The sequence below is a fragment of the Cucumis melo genome, chromosome 8, assembly GCF_025177605.1.
Source record: "Cucumis melo cultivar AY chromosome 8, USDA_Cmelo_AY_1.0, whole genome shotgun sequence".
Lineage (NCBI taxonomy): Eukaryota > Viridiplantae > Streptophyta > Magnoliopsida > Cucurbitales > Cucurbitaceae > Cucumis > Cucumis melo.
The window spans coordinates 20,218,750-20,229,647 of NC_066864.1; the positions used below are offsets into that span (position 1 = coordinate 20,218,750).

Below are 10,898 nucleotides of genomic sequence, written 5' to 3' on the forward strand. Positions count from 1 at the left end.
ATACCTAAGAAAGACTAAAATTTGACTAAGTGTTTAAGAAGAGGTGTTTTGGGTAAGGATCATAAGATAAGAGTTGGCGTTGAGTTAATTCGCGAGGAGATGTGGTGATGCGACATGACTTTTGATGTTTAAGAGTCATTATGCGATTAAGGTTCTTCGTGAGATGGAAGACTAGGCAAGAAGGTGAAAGGAAATTTCTAAAAAAATTTCTAAGTTTACTTAATGCACCATGTGTAGAAGTTAAAGCTAAGCATGCTTAAGTTAAATTACATTAAGTTAACACGTGTACCACTTAGAGAATGAGCTGGCAAGTTATTAAGAGTTTGAGCATGACTAAGCTAATTTGAGATTGGTATAAATAAAGGTCTTCAGCCAGTTGAGAGAAGCGTGCTACTCTGGAAATTTGAAGAGAAAACTGAGTGTTGAAGTGCTGTTGAAGGACTACGAGAGAAGAAGAAGTGTAAGAGCATTTGAGGTTTATGGCAACCAAGTTTTGTGAGTGTTTATCTTAAAATGATTTGCTTATGTTTAAGAGTTTTCTTTTAAGTTCTTATTGATTTGAAATGATGTTTGATATATGAATATTTCCAAGGGTATTTCCAATCAAGAGCTTATGTTGAGTTTAAAGTATGTTTTATGTGATTTAAATGTTTATGAAATGGTGTTCAAACTATTAGTCTCTTCTTATCATTGAGCTAATTATTATGTGCACATAAGAAGTAAAGGCAGCCATGTAGAAAAGGACTATATGGTGGAATGAAGTCAGCTGATGCATAAAAGATCTGTATTGTGTTAGGCGTGCGGTCTAAGCAACAAGAAGTGAACCAAAATTTTCTTGAATGTTGTTGATGAAAAGGACATCATGGTTGTTTAAACGCAAGGTGATGAAACTTAGCGTAGAGAATGATTCAGGTTCTTGGAGAAAGGAATGATTTTTTACTAATGTGTGTTTATACATACGCTATGATGTGTTATGAAATGATGTGTTTACGCGTTTTAATATAAAAGATAATTTTAAAATATATTCCAAAAGGTTTTCTTAAAATCTCAAGTTTTTTTTTATTTACGTTTTAAAGTTTTCACTCTATAGGTTTAGGCATTAAGGCCAAGTAAGAAAAGACTGAGAAGCTGTTGTGCAAGAAAGGAATGTCAAGTGTTTCGTTCTTAAGTTCAAATATTGTATTCATGTATTTTATATTGTTGTAAAACGCTCGGTTATAGATTAATAAAAAGAAATATTTTCATATGTCTCTGTTGCATTGAGTTGTTTATCGCCTAAAGTATAGCTTTTAAGTAAAAGTGTAAAGTATCAGGCGATTAAACAAAGTTTAAGGACCTCAAGTTGAGTGTTTTAGTGTGACGTGTCAGAATACTCAAAGTCATATCCCGTCTCGCCTGAAGTACGAGGCGGGGTGTGACACCAGGTTTAGTTCGTGAGAAAATTACGAGCAATTGGGAGTTATGAAGGTATAATCTCTGTAATCTAGGGTTAAGCATGTTGATTAAGTTTCTATTAGAGTTTAATTTATTCCAAATTTCGTTGCGCATGCCTAAATTTCCACCATATATATATTAACTGAGGAGATTAAAATACATGGGCCAAAATTATATTTTTGATTGGAAATAATAAATTTAGAGACAAAAACACACCTACTCTTCAAAACTTTGAGATATAAGACGCCCAAGGACCAAAGTTTTTTTTTATATTTTTTCTTTAATAATTTAAATAAAGGGATTTTTTCAAAAATATAACAAAGCGTGAAAATATTTACACCGTATAAAACATTTTTAAAAAAGAAAAAAGCTCATAGGCCTACAACGTAAAATAACAAAAATACCCTCACAATTAATCGGTCACACGCGCGTGAAAAAATGGATTTGTACCCAATCTAAACGATCTCGTACCCACTTTAAACGATCTCTTAGCAAGTCTAAACGATCTCATAGCAAGTCTAAACGATCTCCTAGCAAGTCTAAACGATCTCCTAGCAAGTCTAAACGATCTTGTACCTTTGTACCAAGTCTAAACGATCTTGTACCCTTATACCAAGTCTAAACGATCTTGTACCCTTGTACCTAGTCTAAATGATCTCGTAGCAAGTCTAAAAGATATTGTATCAAATCTAAACGATCTTGTATCAAATCAAAACGATCTTGTACCAAATCTAAACGATCTATTAGTGACAGTGGTCTTTTTTATATCTATTTGGGATAAACAATTGATTGTTTAGATCTTGTACCAATATCATTTAAATCTTGTACCAAGAAAAAAAATAGATGAGAAATGAAGAAAGAATAAATTCTGGAAGAGGAAATGAATAAATTGGTAAATATTTACATAAATAATTATAACATTGTAAACGGAAGAATAAGTAATAATACGAAGAAATTAATAATATGAAGATGAGATGAATAAATCGTAAAGAAGAAGAATGAAAAGAAGTAAAAAGTTGTCTGCATTATTTAAGGGAAACCTGGAATTTATGAAAATATCATAGACTTTTTTGATTTTGTTACACGGCCGTAAATATTTTGATGTTTTGTTATATTTATAAAAATTAACCTTAAATAAAAATATTAAATAAGGTTTTTTATTTTATTTTATTTTATTAAGATCTACGATGTCACTCACATTTGGGTTTTGGAAGGTTACTTAAAGCCCAACCATTAAGCAATATGTATCTTTGGATTTTGTATTTTGAATTTTATGAATGATATTTTTCTTTGGAATTGATGACTGAGATTCATTAACTTGATTGCAGAGGGTCTAAAGCTTGAATAGGGAAGTATTTCTCATTTGCTATTGTATTAGATTAAAAGGTAACTTTTGCCAACTCTTCTAGAGTTGTCCTAATTGATTTTTACATTTCATATTTTTCTATTATGAGCTCAAATAATGAGAAAGTTTCTAATTTACTAAATGCTACCATTTTTATATCACTTTGTAATTTTCCCTTAATTTTGATAGGAAATATTACCTATTAATTACATTAAAAAGACATGTCCTAATAATTTAATTTGAAAAGCCGGATAAGTGTAATAAACTTTGTCTTTTACTTCTATGAAGTGTACATTTTTTTTTTTAATTTGGAAGAAATCTAAAAAAAACAAAAACTATCTATAAATCTACACTTCACAAAAAAATAGCTAAAAAATAAAAATTTGTTACACTTGATTATTTTATGATATGTAAATATTTGGTTAATTTTCATAAATGTAACAAAACACCAAAATATTTACGGTCCGTGTAACAAAGTCCGTGTAACAAAAACGAAAATCCCATGAAGCAGGTCAAACTCCTTTTTCTTCTTCTTTACAATTTACTCATCTTCTCTTCCAGATTTCTTCAGTTCGTCTTCCAAATTTTCTTTCTTTTATTTTTATTTATCTTCTTTTTCTTTATTTCTTCATCTTCTCTTTCTTTCTTCCATCTCCTCTTCTAGAATATCATGATCGTTTAAATATCACTTTGATACTTTGATATGATCTAAATAATCGGTTACCTAATCAACATGATCGTTGAGATTTTAAGCCCTTTTCCCATCATTTAAAAAGAACTAAACGATTGTGTGAATATGATCAAAATGATCACTTATCATAGTCAACACGATCCTTTAGCATGGTCAACACAATCATTTAGTATAGTCAACACGTTTGTTTCCATTTGAAGCTCTTTTTCCATCGTTTAAAAAGAACTACACGATCGTGTGGATATAATCTAGACGATCGCTTACCATAGTCAACACAATCGTTTAGCATGGTCAACACAATCATTTAAATTTGAAGTATTTTTCCATCGTTAGAAAAAACTACATGATTATGTCGATACTATCTACAAAATCGTGTATCATGATTGTTTAGAAGAATAATTACACGCGCGCGTATGGTCGATTAATCGCATGTTGACTGGGACATTTTTTGTATTTTCCATTGGGAATAGGTGGACCTTTTTCATTTTCAAAATTATTCTATACATTCTAAATATTTTACCGATTTGCTATATTCCTAAAAAAAATCTCTAAATATTTTGTCATTTTTTCTATTTTTCTTTATTTTTCAATACAACAATTATAAAGGGGAGATTAATCCTTCTGACCATGAAGGGATAAGTCATTCCAATAACCAAATTCAGCAATTTAGTTATGTAGTAATCTTATTTTACGTACAAAAATTGATGTATCATTTCTAAGTAGGAAAGTTTGTTGTCTCAACTTCTAAGGGAGAGTCGACGCCAATATTATTGAATCATGGTTTCAGAATTTGTTTTTAATTTTTATGATCTAAATAGACCATTACTCTCAATATAACAATTTTTATATTTTCGTGTATCCAAAAGTTGAATTTAAAATTCAAAATCCAGAATTGTATATATTTTAGTATAAAATGCATACATATATTACATAAAAGATAAAAATGGCTAGAAATATAATATATAATGCAATAAACTCAATTCAATTTTTAAATAAATTATGTATTATATAATATCTCACAAATTATATAATATTATCAATAATAATCATACAGAAATTCTCAACATAAAATATAAATAATTAATGGTAGTTTATTTAGTAGGTAAGTAAGAAACAAAAAATATTATTGGTAAACTCCAGCTAGTTTTATAATTTATAATATAGTATCACAACTAAAACATTATTTAAACTAAAATCTAAATTATAAATTTCTTGAAAAAAAAACACTTATCTAAAAGATGGATGCAACTATGATGTAATTGTATTCCCTAGTTTTCGAATTTATATTTTTAGATTTTCTATTAAATACGCCTATATTTTTGTGTAGTCAGTTGACATTCTATTTTCATGTGGTGATAGTATCATGTATTATGTGTTTGACCCAATTTAAGAATACATTGTTGAATGAAAATTTTTGGCTAATTAAAATTTTTCACAACAAAAAATAAGTTTGTTATGAAAACTATAATTTGAATTGGTTTGCGTGAATGTTTACTTTGAATAAATAACAAATTTTTATCTAAATTGATAAAATAGTAAAATTGAAAAATATGAAAAAAATAATTGCTAGAACAATATTTTAAATACACCCCTACCTAACTAAAAAATTGAATCCTAAATATAATTATTCAAGAAACCACAATTACCCTATAATTAAAATCAAACTCCCAACACATAATTAACACATCAAAATCAAACTTTCATCAATTGCAGAAACTATTGGAGTTTTCAGCTCGTCTTCTTCAAACCTTTCAAAGTCTTTATACTTGGATTTTCTTCTTCTTTGTTCCTCTGATCGGAGACTTTAGAATTTTCATCTTGCCTACAGCTAAACCCATGAAAGTCGACTAAACCCGACTCCAACAAACGCCGAAACGTCATAACCTGTCGCAAACCCACAACCAACATCACCATCAAGCGTTGCTCGAAAAAGCCTGTCGCCGCTGATATCAAAACTCCGATGTCTTCCTCTGACAATTAAATCAACCTCTGACAGCTCCAAAACCACGGTTAAACCAGTTGTTAAACCCGTCACAAAGCTGTCAAAACGAATGTCGGAGTCGTCGTAAACAGCTCCAAAACCGTCAGCTTCTATTCGCCTCAAAATCCACAGCTAAACCTCTGACATCTTCCTGTCCGTCGACCAACGTTTCTCTTCCTATTGAAACACTGAAAATCATCACACCGCACTCTTCTCTATCAATCTTTTGCTAGAAAAACTCTCTATTGTGTTCTTTAGCTTGCGTGCCCCCTCTTCCTATCCGTCTTGCTTCTTTTCTTTTCTCTAATTTAAAAGACGTAAGAAAGAAGATTCAATTAATTACAAAAATGCCATTAAGGCATAGTTACAATTCTGCCCTCAACATAAAACTCATTTGAAACCACTTAAATATTTATCATTTTTCTACCGAGACCTATCAAAATATAAAATCGAAAGTTTTGAATCTTTGAGATACTTTTGAAATCTTTTATGTTTTAATGTTTTTTAATTTATGTCTTCAAGTTTGGTGATATGTTAAAATTGAGCTATCCTTAGTGATTAACTTACAAGATATAATGCTTAATGAAAGGGTTAAAAAAATGAAGAAGAGGAAAAAAGATATTTAAGGTCATTTAAGAAATTGTAATAATTATCGATATTATTAATAAATTGTTTAAAATATAACAAACCTCAAAATATTGTAGATATATTTGTCATTATTATAAGGAAGGTTGGTGCAATCTTGTCCAGCAAAAAAAATAGCATATTTAGTTAAGATTTACTAAATTTGAATATTGTTTGCAAAATACACAATCTTCATGCTAATTTCAATACTCTGCCTCATTTTTTGAGCTATTAAAATAGACAGTATTTAGAATATATGATTATCCTATACCCAGTGGAATGATACTATATCTTGATGACCAAAATTTTTACCTTTTTGTGTGTCCCAAATATGTTGTTTATAATATCATTCATACTCGATATATACTATGTTTGGGAAATCTTAATTCTATTAATTATTATAAAGTTTGGTTATGATTCAATAACATTATTTAGGAAATCGTTCTTATTTTTGGTTTTGTAACAAATCCATCTTAATGTTAAGTTTTTTGGATTACAAAAGTATCTGATTATATGAGCAAATAAATATTAATATTTGAACATGTGATCCTGATATATAACGAATAATTTATCACATTATTTAAAAGCATAAAATTACAATGTAATTGTGTGAGTAACATATGCTATATATTCTGTCAAACACTGTGGAACAAATCTAGAAAGAATTATATTGGCATGTAGTATGTACAAATACACTGTAACTATATAGAAAATCAATGCAATCAAACCTGACCAATTTAACCAATAAATCAATTTTGTTAAATTAAGAAAATTAAAGTTGTTATTAAATTGGTAAAAATAAATGGACAATCATAATTAGCATTATTTTAGGGGAGGATCTAAAAATTGAATTCAAACTATTATTAAATTTTTTGGAATATAAAGAACCCGAAAATGTTGTATTTATCTTTGGCATTATTTTAGGAGAAAATCTAAAATTTAAATTTGTTATTAAAAATCATCCAAATAAGTGGATAATAGTAATGATCACAATTTTAGGGGATTAAAAAAAATTAATATTAAAATTGTTATTAAAAATATGTATTATGTATTGTTTAATAAATTTTTAACAAATATTTTAGAATATAAATTGTTAAATTTTAGATTTTAACAATTTGAATTTTAAATTTTAAATTCAAATTGTTATTAAGAATTTACCTTTGCCATCATTTTAGGGATATTCTGTCAGATTTAAATTCAAATCGATGATTTTAGGGAATGATATAAAATCTAAGTTCAAATTGTTATTAAAAATATGTATTATGTATTATTTAATAAAGTTTTGATAAATAGTATGAAATATAAATAATCCAAAACTATTGAATTTATTTTGCTATTTTAGGGGTATTATAAAAATTTGAATTCAAATCGTTATTAAACATATCTATTATGAATTATTGAAATAAATTGTTAATTAATTGATTTAAATCCTAAGAATAAGAAAATCGGGTAGAAATTACCGCCATATTTTGAGGGGATATGTTTAGCAATAAAATATCATATTTAGTTAAGATTTACCGAAGTTGGATGTTTATAAATACACTGTCTTATATAAAGAGGTATAATCGAGTATAAAATAGTCAAAAAAAAAAAAAAGCTGCAGCCCGCAATTTTACTATAAATCTTAATATTTTTGGGATATGTTATTTTTCAGTTTGTTATTTACTATTTTGCTAATTACATGGTTATCTTTTAAAATTTCTTAAGACCCAACCTAGTTGAAGCTCATAATAGAAAATTGAGTCAAAGAAGAGATTTGGTCAAAGTCTAAGCCCATCAAGCAACTGAACCTAAGTACACCTAAAGTCTATGAAATCTTCTATAAATAGAGACCTTGTCTTTTCATTTGAGGGGAAGAATTGATGATGAATTGTTGAAGAATTCCACCTCTAAGTTCTCATTTTAAAATTATCGCCTTTTGAAAAATGGAAAAAGATTAAACTTTTTTTTTTTAATTTGAAACTTAACTAATCTTAAATTTACAATTTTCTGAAAAATGAAGCACTCAAGTTCTAAACATATGAAAAATTTGGAGTTCTCAGATCGTGGAGACCAAACTTTTAAAGCTCTTAAGATCTTAAATTCATACTATCAAAACTCTTAGGGTGTGTTTGGGCCTCGGGTATGGGGGGAAAAGGAAAAGAAATTTGGGTCAAACCTTGTTTGGCCCAAGTATTATGCCAAAAGGGGATTAGGAAAACCCTAATCCCCATATCCCCTATTTTATCCTACACTTCAGCCGCCGACTACCTCTTTTAACCCTACTCTTTTCCGGCCGATTTCCTTCGATTTCCCTGTGTTTTCCGTTCCCTTTTCGTCGCATTATCTTCGATTATCTCCATTTTACCTATCTCTTCTCCCTTCCTCTTCAAGTTGATTTACATTTTGTTCGTATTTATACTATTTCACCGATCTGTTTGTGACCTCCGAAACGCCTTTGATCCTCTCATCCTCTCCCCGAAACGATTTGTTCATGTTCCATTATTTTGCCCTAATCTCCCCGAAACGCCTCTCACCCTCTCTATTTTGCATTTCGTTCATCGGTTGCGACGAACGTCCGTGACCTCCGAAACGCTTTTCATCCTCTCTATTTTCCATTTCATTGATCGATTGCCACGAAAGTGCGTGACCTCCGAAACGCTTCTCATCCTCTCTCCATTTTTTCATACCATTTCGTCCATCGAACAACCCTTGTCGCTCCCCACTCTTGCCAGTCGTATAACCAGTTTACTACATTTTTTTGTTTAACCGAACGGGTATGTTGTCATTGATTCTACACTAAATCGAGGAAAGGAACTCGAGTAGGGGCATGGGAGCATGGCAGGGGTTATCGGTGTGCACCAAAGGTATGATGTGCCTATGATGAGGATTGTGGTGGTAGTTCTGATTTGATCTTTTCATGTTTGTTCTTATTTTCGGTCGATTATGCATTCCTTTGTTCTTCATATTGCCAGTGATGAGTTCAATTATATATTACTGATTCTGTTCATTTTGTTTTAAATCTTTGTTTGTCAACTTCGTTAACCATCATCCGACTTTTGTTGTTGATGTTCATATGTGATCAATTGTGGATTTCTTTGTTGTTGATCTTTGTGATCAATTGTGTTCTTGATGTTCAAATGTGATCAATTGTGGAACATTCCTCTTTGTTCTTCATATTCGTTTTTGAACTTGTTTAATGATCATGAATCTCTGTTCTTGACATCCATATATGATCGAATTTTCTTTTTCCTTCCTCTGTCATCATTTATGTTGGAACTCTGGATTTCTTTTACAACTTGTTAAATTTCATTTGTTCCATTCAATTTCAATTTTGCTGTCTGTGTACTTGTGTTGAAAAAAATGTCTGCCTACTGTGTATAGGGTTTGACTGCTTTTCTCAAATCCCCTATTTTATGGGATTCTTGTTGGACTAAATTAATTGTTGTTGACCTATTTATTAGTATATATTTGGATGTTCTCACAGCATTACATGCCCCATTCTCTTTCCGTTTTCTTATACTTGCAGTCCCCTTTGGTATGTTCATAACATTTGTTTGCTCTAATTGCTTTTCATTACATTTGCCACTTTAGCCACTGTTTTCACTACTTTACAATTGAATAATTTGTAATCTAACTTTTAAAACCACACTTGTTTGTTTTTTACAATTGCCACTTTTGCTATGTTCTTCAAATTTCCCCTACTTAATTTTTTTTTACAAAACAAATATGGTTGTTGTAGTTTGATTTCTCCCTATGGCCTCTTTTTGGTGTTGTAGTTTGTTTTCTCCCTATGGTTTTTTTCCCTTTGCGCACTGTGCTCACACTCCCGACGGTTTTATGAACATATTGATCTCTATTTTATGTCTCTTGTTGGTTGCTTGTGTTTTACATGTAATGTTATCAAGTCCACCGCACTAAATTGTACCGCAAATGCGTTCTCTTGGACGTCTTTGATGGTATTTATTAACTCTGAGGCAACTTCCTTTCCCATACATTATGTACTAACACATTTATTTTTTGGTACGGTCCCATGGATTTGTAAGCTTTCGTTTCTTTTTAAGGTATGTTTCATATGCGTTTTTTCATTTATTTTTTACAATACATAATCTTTACGGCCACGCATATGTAATGACAATGTCGTTTGTTGTGTAAATCTTCAGGTTGTCGTACTTAAAGAATTCGTAATTGAGGTACAACGGCTTTAAACCTCATTCATTTATGAAGTTTATGTATATGTCGTGTACTTAATTATTTTTGTAATGAATTCTTTTCTTTCTTTATTATTCATTTCTGTTTCTTGTATCAAACGCTTCGCATTATATGTTATAAATCGTATTTTTCTTAGTATGTTAAGTGATATTATTCTTAATTCATTTCTTTCCATACTATATTTGCCACTGCCCGTATGTATGTTAGCTACTGTTTTGAAATTAAGAAAAGTTGTCACTGCCCGTATGTATGAATTTTTCTTAGTATGGATGAATTTGATATTCATTACATCAAACTTAATTAACATTATTATTTAAGAAAAGTTGATTTTATATGTAGATGAATAATAATAACACGGTGAGCTATAGATAATAAAATTGACATTATTATTTCAACAGTATTATTGAGATATTGATGTATATAATTTGGGTGGTATTAAGTAATGTTAAATGGAAATAGAATTCAAAATAATATTTTTTTTAACTAACTTTATTTTATGTAAGATGTAGTGGGGTTAGAAAATTACTAGCTTCCCTAGTTAATTTACAAACATTTTACTTTACAAAAAATTAATTTAGAAACTCCTTCAATTACTTTAGAACAAATTAATGGCAAATATATTTTACAAACTC

The 10,898-nt window shown here is 29.7% G+C and overlaps 1 long non-coding RNA gene across 1 annotated transcript; it reads left to right on the forward strand.

Moving 5' to 3' along the window:
- Positions 1-513: 513 nt before the first annotated feature.
- On the forward strand, positions 514-1,246 carry LOC127150572 (uncharacterized). Its single transcript, XR_007822974.1, has 2 exons — positions 514-881; positions 1,091-1,246. It is a non-coding gene; the product is annotated as an uncharacterized LOC127150572 (long non-coding RNA).
- Positions 1,247-10,898: the final 9,652 nt, after the last annotated feature.